The sequence below is a fragment of the Macaca fascicularis genome, chromosome 2 (assembly GCF_037993035.2).
Source record: "Macaca fascicularis isolate 582-1 chromosome 2, T2T-MFA8v1.1".
In the NCBI taxonomy this organism is placed as follows: Eukaryota; Metazoa; Chordata; class Mammalia; order Primates; family Cercopithecidae; genus Macaca; species Macaca fascicularis.
Window position 1 is genome coordinate 153,150,015 of NC_088376.1, and position 12,185 is coordinate 153,162,199.

The 12,185-nt window shown below is 48.0% G+C and overlaps 1 protein-coding gene across 3 annotated transcripts in view; it reads left to right on the forward strand.

Moving 5' to 3' along the window:
• Nucleotides 1-12,185, forward strand: part of LOC102120488 (FYVE, RhoGEF and PH domain-containing protein 5) — a 122,869-nt gene that overhangs the window by 70,607 nt on the left and 40,077 nt on the right. The gene's annotated exons all lie outside the window — the stretch shown is intronic.

Genomic DNA, 12,185 nt, shown 5'->3' on the forward strand with positions numbered 1-12,185 from the left:
GTGCACCTGGACATTTTGTAGGTGGTGATGTGGAAGCCCAGAGGAGGTGACATGGCCCGCGTCACACAGTGGTGGAGCCAGGACAAGTGCCGGGGCTCCTGGCTCCCAGGCCACTGCCCTCGCATTCACTGGGTGTTCCTGGTTGCCTTTGGAGCTCCATGGGGCAGGGACCATCTCTGGGTGTACCAGAGCACTCAACACCAAGCCAGGCCTCTTGAACCCAACTGAGGTCCCTATCAACAGTGTCACCCTGGCATCACATCCCCACGTGAGCTGATAGCAGCCGGGAGCCCAGGAGGGCAGATAGAGCATTACTCTGGGCTGGTGCTCTTGGCTCCTCATTTTTGTCCCCTCAGGATGAAAGCCTTGTGTGCACTCTTGAACCCCAAAGCCCTCAGGTGTGAAATGTACCAGCCCCCATTCAGCTTTTACACCTAAAAGATCTATTTGGTGAAGGCTGGAAGGATCAGTTTCCCATTTTTTTTTTCTTCTTTCTCCCTTGTTTCTGGGCTGGCAGCATGACAGAGGGGCTGGGCATTTTTTTTTATGACTTTTTAAGAGGGTTTTAATTAGGAAACTTGCATCTGTGTTTGCTCTGCTTCCTGCCAGTTGGAAAGACATTGAAGCCCCTGGTAATCCATAATAATATCCTAAGGATGGGGTGAAGGGAGAGCCCATAAAAGTCATCAGCTCATGCCTGTAATCGCAGCACTTTGGGAGGCCGAGGTGGGCAGATCACCTGAGATCAGGAGTTCCAGACCAGCCTGGCCAGCATGGTGAAACCCCATCTCCACTAAAAATACAAAAATTAGCCGGGCATGGTGGTGGGCACTTGTAATCCCAGCTACTTGGGAGGCTGAGACAGGAGAATCACTTGAACCCAGGAGGCGGAGGTTGCAGTGAGCCGAGATCGTGTCACTGCACTCCAGCTTGGGTGACAGAGCGAGACTCTGTCTCAAAAAAAATAAATAAATAAAATAACAGTCACCACTCAGAAGCTGGTTGCAGGAAGTTGTGGTCTGGAGCTGTATCTTATATCAGTGCTTACGAGGATAAAGGGGGCAGGCATCTCCCAGTGTGACTCCAGGTCCTAGCTAGGGACATGAGTCTTGAAGGAGACCCATAGACTTTCGGGCACTCTCCACCACTCCTCAGCTTTGAATCTATCCCTGGTTGTTAAGCTTGGCAAGTTCTTCAGAATTTTGTCTTAGAGATTGATGCTGTTGAGATACCAAAGCTGTCCCCAGTGATAAGGAGGAGCTGACGGTGCCTCCCAAATCTCCCCAGCAGGAAAGGTCCTGGCTACATTGTGCTATTGTTGTTGGGGGTGGGGGTGGCCTTCTGTGTTTGGGGTGCAGCTCTGTTGCTTGTTACATGGTAGCTATAGCTAACTCAGTGGCTGCCATGAATTCCAGTCATCCTGATGGCCACGGTCCTGGGTTTGTGTAGCCTATGGGCTCTGTAGGAATGGAGTTTACATTTTAAAACATTTGTGAAAAAAGACAAAGGAGGATATGTGACTGAAACCATATGTGGGTCACAAAGCTTAAAATATTTATCATCTGGCCCCTTACAGAAAAAGCTTACTGACTTCTGGTTTAACGGCTGCCTTCCATCCTTCCAGGAACCCAGTCATAAGAACATTCCTTACCTGCCCATCTGTCAATCTCTACCCATCCACCTAGCCAGCCAGCCTTTCACCCACTCATCTGTCCTTTCATCTATTCATGCATCAAGTGACACAACCATACACTCATTCACTCCCAATTAATCTACTGCTCAAATGTCTACCCACCCATCCAACCATCCATCTATTCCTCATCTGCCCATCCAACCAGCAATCCATCCATTCATCTATCCATCTGAATTGCCCATTCATTCTGGAAACATCACAGGATGTTTACTGTAGACACTGAAATAGGCCTTGGAGTCCCAAAGCTGAATAAGGCTCAGAACTAGCCCTTGAGTAGTTTTCGTTTTGCAGGGAGAGAGGGTGGAGGTGGGGAGGAGAAATCAATATGTGAACAGACAATTTACATTACTCTGTGTAAGTATAATTTGCAGAACTGTAGTTTTGTGCAGAATCTGCAGGGGCATGAGGGAGGGAAAGACATATTCACTTTGAGATATGCAGGAAGGTTTGCAGAAGAGGTGCCATTGAGATGGACTCTGAGGGAGCTCACCAGGCCAGGGTAGTGGTGGAAGAGGGCACGTAAAGCAAGGGAGTCAGCATGAGCAACTGCTCACAGGCTCATGGTATGTTTGGAGAATAGCACATCATCGCACATGGTTAGAACCTAGAAAATGTTGGAAAGGCAGGTAGGAGGCAGAATCAGGGATCAAGTAATGGGTCCCCCAAATAAGGCTAGGACCAGATCGAGAAGTACCAAAAATGCTGGGCCAAGGAGCTTGTGCCTTTCCTTGTATATGGTGAACAGCTAGAGATTTTGAACAGGTGTGGCCCCTGGACACCTTCTGTCCTCTGTTTTTTCATCTAAAGCAAGTCTCTCCTAGAAGAAACCAAAAGTTCTTACCAAGGGTCGCTCCTTTGGGCTAAGGCATAGAAGGCCTGTTCAGAAGCCAGTCTGCTGATTGGGAGAGAACTCTGGAAGTTGTTACCATCCTGCCCCAGGAGAAGTTTCCTCACACAGGAGGCCCACATGACCTGGCCCCTCTCCACCTCTCTGCAGTACCTCCTTTACCGTTTTCTTCATCACTGCCTTCAGCCACACTGGCCTTGTTACTGTTCTTCAAATAACACAAATGCGTTCACATCTTACAGTTCTGCTCTTTCCTCTACTGGAGTGGCCTACCCCAATCTTCCCATTGAGGTCTCAGCTCAAGTGTTACCACTGCAAACTAGTGGTGCCCCAGAACTTAGTGGCGTAAGACAACCATGTTGTTATGCTCACAGATTCTCTGGACTAGATATTTGGACAGGGCATGGTGGTGGGAGTTGGTCTCTGTTCCATGATGTCTGGGGCCTCAACTGGAAGATTCAAAGATTGGGGGTGACCTGATGGCTAGGAGCTGGGATCACCTGGAGGTGTCTTCATGTAGGAAGCCAAAGGCCTGTGGGACGTGACCAACTCAGCATTCCACTGGAGGCTATATGATCAAACAGCAAACTGTTTATCATGAACGCAGAATGTGGGCAAACTCACGACTGCGCCTGCCGACAGAAGGTTTGCTGGAGGCAATCACTCCCTGGCGCTGATGTTTTCCACTGCGACATCTAGAGAAAGCAGTCTTGCAAGCTTACTCTGGACCGAGCAGCTGACCCCTTCTTCCATCCCACTTCTCACGATCTCTTTTGCCTAGTAAATACAGAGTGCTGTGTAAAGCTCAGGGCTCTTGTCCACTAGAGGCAAGGTGACCCCTTCTTCCAAATACACTCTTTTGTCTCTTGTCTTTCATTCCCGCATTCACCCCCTTTATTCAGTCTCCCTAGGTCTGTGCGGGTTACACAGTAGACAAAAGAGTATATTTGGAAGAACGGGTCAGGGGGCACCTTGCCTCTAGTGGAGAGGGGCCCTGAGCTTTACACAGTCCTCTGTATTTATTAGGCAAAAGAGATAGTGAGAAGTGGGGTGGAAGAAGGGGTCAGCTGCTCAGTCCAGAGTAGGCTTGCAAGACTGCTTTCTCTAGATGTCGCAGTGTCACCCTCCCCGTGTCCACACCCTTGCCACAGCCTTATTGGAGGGGAGAGCACGTTCCTGCCCATTATGCCTTTGGCCCTGGCCATGACACTTGCTGCTGTCAATGGGGTGTGTGTGGAAAGGATGATGTGCCAGTTGTGAACTTGATTCTAAGATGCCCTCTGCTGTGTCTCCTGCCATCACCATGGGAAGAGCTTCCTGGGGCACATGCTGCCCCTTCAGCCTAGGCCCCAGGATGAACACACAAGAAGCAGAGCCACCAAGATGAATCCAGCTTTCACTCAGCTTCCTCTGCAACTAGGACTACCCAAGGATATGAAAGGAGAAGCGCCAGGGAGTGAATGCCTCCAGCAAACCTTCTTTCGGCAGGCGCAGTTGTGAGTTTGCCCACATTCTGCGTTCATGATAAACAGTTTGCTGTTTGATCATATAGCCTCCAGTGGAATGCCGAGTTGCTCACGTCCCACGGGCCTTCAGTTCCCTACATCTTCACTCACACATCAGGTGGTTGAGACTGGCTGTTGTCCGAGACTTAAGCTGGGAGGTTGGCCAGAACACTTGTCTGTGGCCACTCCATGTGGTCTCTGCCTACATGAGTTTGGGCTTCTGCACAGCATGGTGGCTGGGTCCTAAGAGTAAGTGTCCTGAGAGAGCAAGTAGAAGTTCATGGCATTTTTATGATCTGACCTTGGACGTCCTGTAGCACCACTTCCACCATACCCTATGAGTTAAGACAGTCACAAAGGTCTACCCAGCTTCAACGGGAGGGGACATAGTCTCTGCTCTTCAATGGGAGGAATATCGAGCTCACATTGTATAAAGACCATTGAGATAGGAGATATTGTTGTGGGTGTTGTTGGAAAAGACAGTCTACTACAGAAGTTTTTCCTAAACATTCTGTGTTGGTTAGGAACTGTGTTTGACTGCTAGTAACAAAAACCCAATTACGATGGCTTAAGTAATTTAGGGATTCTTCTTTCATGTGAAATAAATCCAGAAGCAGGAGATCCAGGTCAAATTTGGCAACTCCACACAGTCTCAGGACTAAAGTTCCATCTGCAGCATCCATTTCCAAGGTTTCTCATGAACACAGAATGGCTGCTGCAGTTCTAACCATTACATCTATATCCCAGTCAGGAAGAAAGAGAAAGGTAGAAAAGCAACAGGTCATGCCTCCCAGCTGGGTTAGTCCCCTTGAAAACTTCACTTGTCAAGCTTCTCCTTTCATATCCTTGGGTAGTCCTAGGTGCAGAGGAAGCTGAGTGAAAGCTGGATTCATCTTGGTGGCTCTGCTTCTTGTGTGTTCATCCTGGGGCCTAGGCTGAAGGGGCAGCATGTGCCCCAGGAAGCTCTTCCCATGGTGATGGCAGGAGACACAGCAGAGGGCATCTTAGAATCAAGTTCACAACTGGCACATCATCCTTTCCACACACACCCCATTGACAGCAGCAGGTGCCATGGCCAGGCCCAAAGGCATAAGGGGCAGGGATGTGCTCTCCCCTCCAATGAGGCTGTGGCAAGGGTGTGGACATGGGGAGGGTGACGTGCTGTGGGTGTACTTCTCTCCTCTGCACTCCATCTCACACCTCATTTTCTTCACACCACCTTTCACTGTTCGAAAGTACCTAATTTATATATTTGTTACTGGTTATGTTGTGTTTTCATTTTCATGCAGCTCACAATACTTTCCATTAATAATCCCCTTGGTGATTTCTTCTTTGACCCATGGATTGTTTAAAACTGTGTCATGTAACTTCCAAGTATTTGTGTGTTTCCCACATCTTCTGCTGCTGATTTCTAATTTATCCTTCTGCTAATCCCGTTGTGGTTGGAAAACATATTTTGTATGGTTTCAGTCCTTTTAAATTTACTTAAATGTATTTTCTGGCCCAGCATACGCCCTAGCATACCTGGGGAGTGTTCCACGTGTGTTTGAGAAGGATGGGCCCTCTGCTCGTGTTGGGTGGGGTGTTCTGTGAATGCTGTGTGGGGCGAGCTGATGGATCCTTTTGAGTCTTCTGCATCCTCACTTTCTGTCCATTGTTGAGAGAGGCTTATTGACCTCTCAGCTATGGTTATTGGGTTGTATGTCTCTCCGTCAGTTGTCAGGTTTTGCTGATTGTGTTTTGGGGCTAATTTTAGGTGCTTGTTTGCTCTCTGCCTTCATCACTAAACTCTGAGCTCCTTAAGGGCAAAGAGCTGGACGGTACCCTTGTTCCCAGTGGCTTGTGAAGCCTGGTACACAACTGATGCTCAGTATGTAGCCAATGAATGAGTGATGGTGGAGCAAGTTCTCCTCCCAGCAGTCCTATCCTTTCTTCAGTCCAATAATACTTCCTGCCATACATGGGGGTGGATGCCTGTAGTCTTAGCTACTTGGGAGGCTGAGGCAGGAGAATCGCTTGAGCCCAGGATGCAGTGGACCCTGATCGTACCTGTGAACAGCCACTGCACTCCAGGCTGAACAACATAGCAAGACCCTGTCCCTACAAAACAAACAAACAAACAAACAAATTAAAATAAGAAAATTAACTTTCTGAGCACCTGGTCTGGGTGACGTATCAGGGAGTCAGTGACGGCAGGGTCTCTGCCCTCAAGGCACTGATGGTCTAGAGAGAGAGACTGGCATGAAAAAGAACAATAGTAACACCATGGTGGGTGGTATACCGAGGTTTTGGGGGCTCGGAGGAGGCATCCATCCCAGTCTTCTTGGAGTTGGAGAGGGATGCCCAGAGGAAAACGTGTTGAAAAGCCAGGCGGGGGTGCAGTGAAGAAGGCTGTGCCTGGCAACGGGATCAACGTTTGTAAAGGCCCAGAGGCCTGTTAAGAATGGCACATTTAGGCCCGGTATGGGGGCTCACACCTGAAGTCCCAATACTTTGGGAGACCAAGGTGGGAAGATTGTTTAAGGCCAGGAGTTTGAGACCAGCCTGGGAAACATAGTGAGACCCCATCACTACAAAAAAAATATATATATATATTTAATTAGCCAGACATGGTGGCACATGCCTGTAATCCCTGCTGCTTGGGAGGCTGAGATGGGAGGATCACTTGAGCTTAGGAGTTTGAGGCTTCAGTGAGCTATGAGCGTACCACTGCACTCCAGCCTGGGTGGCAGAATGAGATCCTTTCACAAACAAACAAGCAAACACAGATGCTCAGGTTCCACCCTCAGCAATTTTTACTTAATTGATCTGTAACAGCCTAATCATTGACGTGTCAGACATTAAGCACAGTTGTGAACAAAGCCGAGCAAATCTGAAGGCGAAAACAAGTGAGTGAGGCACACTGCTCTCTCTTTGTTAGAGGGGAGTAACGGAAACATGTAGGATACGTGAATAGTCTGCCAACGCACTATTTTGTAAAAGCTGTTGCTTTTTCAGACTGGCATACGTGTAACCCAGCCCCAGCTGTGCAGTAGGTGCCCACGAGGGCTAAAGGCCTCTGGCTAAACATGGTGTATTTTCTTTTTTTTTTTTTTTTTTTTTGAGACGGAGTCTCGCTCTGTCACCCAGGCTGGAGTGCAGTGGCCGGATCTCAGCTCACTGCAAGCTCCGCCTCCTGGGGTTACGCCATTCTCCTGCCTCAGCCTCCTGAGTAGCTGGGACTACAGGCGCCCGCCACCTCGCCCGGCTAGTTTTTTGTATTTTTTAGTAGAGACGGGGTTTCACCGTGTTAGCCAGGATGGTCTCGATCTCCTGACCTCGTGATCCGCCCGTCTCGGCCTGTACAATTTCATGGTTTTCAGTATATTCTCAGCATTACGCGATCATTGCACACACGGCTACACACTCTGCCCAAACCATGCTCCACCCCTCAGCTCCTCATCCGCCTCAGGGCCTTTGCACCTGCCATCCCTTCTGCCTGGGATGCTCGCCTCTCGTCTCAGCATAGTCACTGCCTCCTTGGAAGGCTTTCCTATGGCCAAGCCAGGTCTCCCTTCTCTGGTTTGCTGGATCCTTTGCTTTTCCCCATCACAACACTTAGACCCCTGTATTGAAATAGTCTTTTTACTCATGGCTTTGGAACAATTACCCAGGTTGCAAACTCTCTGAGAGCAGAAGTGCATCTCTCCATGCTCCCACTGTCTCCTCAGGGCTTGCAAAGCCCTGTACAATTGACAAAGCAGGTACTCCAAATACTTGCTGAATGAATAAAGGAATGAGGACTGGGTGGCTTCTCCACCCTTCCTCCCACTCAGATGGCTGCCAGGACCCCCAGGTGTGATTATGGGCCCGAGTTGATGAGTTGATGAGACAGCAGAACCCTTTCAGGGAGTGATGGATGGTGAGGCTGGCACTTAGCACTTCCAGCTGGTGCATGAGTTTTAAGAACGGATGTTTGTGGCAATTCTGATTATGCTCTAGTTTTTGAAATAAGTCATGTTGGTGATGGCCATCCTGCCCATTGGGACTGAGTCGATTCAGTGAGAATTAATTACAGATGAGAAACCAGCTTGGAGAGCAATTAATATTTAAGCTCCCTGGAGAGTGATGCAAATACAGCTGGTCTTGTCTTTGCCTGTTCTTCCTTTTCTTTCTCCGCACTGTACAACTGACAAAGCAGTTGTAGTCATCAGGAAGAGCCTCTCTGCAGCCTCCTGCTATACTTTGTGGTACTGTTATCCCCATTTTACAGGTGAGGAAACCGAGGCTCAGACAGGTGACAGCTTGCCTAGTCGTCCAATACCCTGTGGAGTATCTGGACTTGAACCCAGCCCAGAACAAATAAGAGTGGGTTGAAAGCCCTGTCAGACAATGCCCACACAAGAGGGGTCATTGCCCTCATCAGGATACAGGGCTGTTTTTCTTTCCTTTCCTGGGATGCCAGGGCTGAGAAGAGCCTGCAGGGCTGGAGGTTGGGTCCTGAATATGAAGACTCACAGGGAAAGAGTTGGGAGTCCTCCTGCCCCAGGTCAGCAGGGAAACCTCCACCCCAGGCTCAGAATGACCCCAGTACCCCAGAGCCAGCTGTGGCAGAAGTCAGAATTACCCACCACCTCCATTCAGCTGCCCTCTGCACCTGCTGCCCTACTCACAACCCTCGCCTCTTGTGCCCTCTAAAACATGCTTTCAGGAAAGGCTCTGATAGCTCCTATATGAGGACATTCAGTTTCTCTTTACAGGTTAGCCATGTGGCCTCTTCATAGGAACACACATACCTTCATCACAGAGAGTCCATTTGTTAGTTCAAGACTCAGCCCCGTGAGGGTTTCTGACCTTCATGTTGGGGCTAGAAGTTTCCCAAGACCTTGAATTGTGCTGGACTGGGGCAGGAACCAGCTCATCCTTGCTCCTTGGGACTGCGAGTCAGGGAGGGCCACCCTCTCTGTGCCCTCCCCATAGTTCTGGACAGAGCAGGCCATCAGCAGGAGGTCAGCACAGGACAGGATGAGGTGTTCAGGAAGGACAGACCTTTTTAAACCCCACATCTGCTCTCCTTGTCTGATGGCGCAAGCACACGCCTCTGGGCAGATGTTGGAGGCACAGTGTGAGGGGGTCTCTCAGTCTCTACATCTCACCATGGAGCCCTCCTTCCTTCTCCCTTCCTGCCCCCTCCCTCCTTCCTTCCTTCTCTTCCTCCCATTCTCCCCTTCTCTCTCTCTCTTTCTCTCTCTCTCTCTTTTTACCTCCCTCTCTGTCATGCCTGTTCACTGGCTCTGCTTCCTTATTTTGCTTTCTCTCTCTCTCTCTCCCTGTTTCCCTCTCTGTCCTATGCCACCTCCCTGTCCTTTTTTCTACTCCTCACTGTTCCCCTGCAGGGAGGGGTAGAAAAGCCTCTGGCCTTCACTTGGGGAGAGAAGGCCAGAAAGGCTTCCTGGAGGAAGGGCTGTCCATCCTCTCTCTCAGGCACTTCCCACTTTTAGATCCTTATATCCAAAAGACCTTTATTTTATTTTTTTGAGACAGGGTCTAGCTCCATCACCCAGGCTGGAGTGCAGTGGCACCATCACAACTCACTGCAATCTCAACCTCCCAGATTCAAGTGACGCTCCCACCTCAGCATCCCAGGTAGCTGGAACCATAGGCATGCACCACCATGCCTGGAGAATTTTTAAATTTTTTGCAGAGTCTTGTCATGTTGCCCAGGCTGGTCTCCATCCAACTCTTAGGCTCAAGCGATCCTCCTCGGCCTTTGAAGGTGCTGGGATTACAGATGTGAATCACTGCATCTGGCCTAAAGAAGACCTTTCCAGCAGTAGAAACTGTCCAGCAGGCCAGGTGCAGTGGCTCATGCCTGTAATCCCAACACTTTGGGAGGCCAAGGCGGGCAGATCACCTGAGGTCAGGAGTTTGAGACCAGCCTGGCCAACATGGTGAATCCCTGTCTCTACTAAAAATACAAAAATTTAGCCTGGCGTGACAGCAGGCACCTGTCATCTCAGGTATTCAGAAGGCTGAGGCAAGAGAATCACTTGGACCCGGGAGGTGCAGGTTGCAGTGAGCCGAGATCGTGCCAGTGCACTCCAGACTGGGCAACAAGAGTGAAAGTCCATTAAAAAAAGAAAGAAAGAAAGAAAGAAAGAAAATAAAAGGAAAAGAAAAGAAAGGAGAAAAGAAAAGAAATGAAACTGTCTAGCAGTGGAGTGAGATGTCTTGCCCCATAGTGAGCTCCCATCGGGGAGACAATCCAACAAGGCAGAGGAATCATCTTTGCTGACTGTGGAAGGTGATTTGAACTTCTCCATTTGGGCAAGAGTGCATGATCTCTGACCCTGGGATTTTCCCAATATGCATTGCTCCACAGCTCAAGGTGGTTTCAGGATTCCCCACCCCCACCCCAGCCATGTATTTAAAACTAGAGCTAGGCCTCATGAAAGAGCAAATGTATTTGAAGATAAGATATTTTTCTTATGAGAAAGAAACTTTATATTCTTTATAAATTTTTATTTAATTTATTTAAAAATGCATAATAGATGTACATAGTTTCAGGGTATGTGATCATTTAATATGTTTATATAATTTGCAAAGAGCAAATCAGTGTACTCAGAATATGCATCACCTTAAATGTTTGTCTTTATGCTGGAAGCAATCAGATTGTTCTCTTCTAGTTATTTTACTTATTTATTTATTTATTTATTTATTTATTTGTATATTTTTTAGAGGCAGAGTCTCACTCTGTCACCCAGGTTAGAGTGTAGTGACACAACCATAGCTCACTGCAACCTGGAACTCCTGGGCTCAAGCCATCTTCCTGCTTCAGCAAATACCTGGAACTACAGTGATGCGCCAACAAGCCCAGCTAACCTTTTAAATTTTTGGTAAAGATGGAGTCTCACTATATTGCCCAGGCTAGTCTTGAACTCCTGTCTTCAAGTAGTCCTCCCACCTTGGCTTCCCAAAGTGCTGGGCTGGGATCATAGGTGTGAGCCACCATGCCTGGCCTCTTCTAGCTATTTCAAAATGTACAATCCGTTATTGTAACTATAGTCACCATACTGATTTATCTAATACTGGGTCTTATTTCTTTTTCTTTCTTTTCTTCTTCTTCTTCTTCTTCTTCTTTTTTTTTTTTTTTTTTTTTTTTTTTTTGAGACAGAGTCTTGCTCTTTCGCCCAGGCTGGAGTACAGTGGTGGTACAATCTCAGCTCATTGCAACCTCCGCCTCCCAGGTTCAAGCGATTCTCCTGCCTCAGCCTCTTGAGTAGCTGGGATTACAGGCACCGGCCATCACGCCTGGCTAATTTTGTATTTTTAGTAGAGACAGGGTTTCACCATGTTGGCCTGGTTGGTCTCGAACTCCTGACCTCAGGTGATCTACGTGCCTCTGCCTCCCAAAGTGCTGGGATTACAGGTGTGAACCACCGTGCCCGGCCTTATTTCTTTTATCAGAATGTATATCTTTACCCATTAATCATCCTGTCTTCATTGCCACCCTCTTCCCACCTTAGTAACCACCAGCCTACTTTCTATCTTCATGAGATCCACTTTTTTAGCTACCACATGTGAGTGAGAACATGCGATATCTGTCTTTCTTTGCTTGGTTTATTTCACTTACATAATGACCTCCAGTTCCATTCGTGTTGCTGCAAATGACAGGATTTCATCCTTTTTCATGGCTGAATTCTATTCCATTGTGTATATATGCCACATTTTCTTTATCCATTCATCTGTTGAGGTATACTTAGGTTGAATCCATACTTCAGTTATTGTGAATAGTGCTGCGAAAAACAAGTGGGTGCAGCTATCTTTTTGATATATTTGGTTTTCTTTCTTTTAAATATCTACTTAGTAGTGAAATTGCTGGAACATTGGTAGTTCTTTTTTTTTTTAATCTTTTTTTGAGACAGGGTCTCACTCTGTCACCCAGGCTAGAGTACAGTGACATAATCTTGGCTCACTGCAGGATTGACCTCCTGGGCTCAAGCGATCCTCCTGCCTCAGCTTCCTAAGTAGCTGAGACCCCAGACACAGGTTCAGCTGATTTTTTTTTTTTTTTTAAGAGATGGGATCTTGCTATGTTGCCCACGCTGGTCTTGAACTTCTGGCCTCAAGTGATCCTTCTAGTACTATTTTTAGTGTTTTA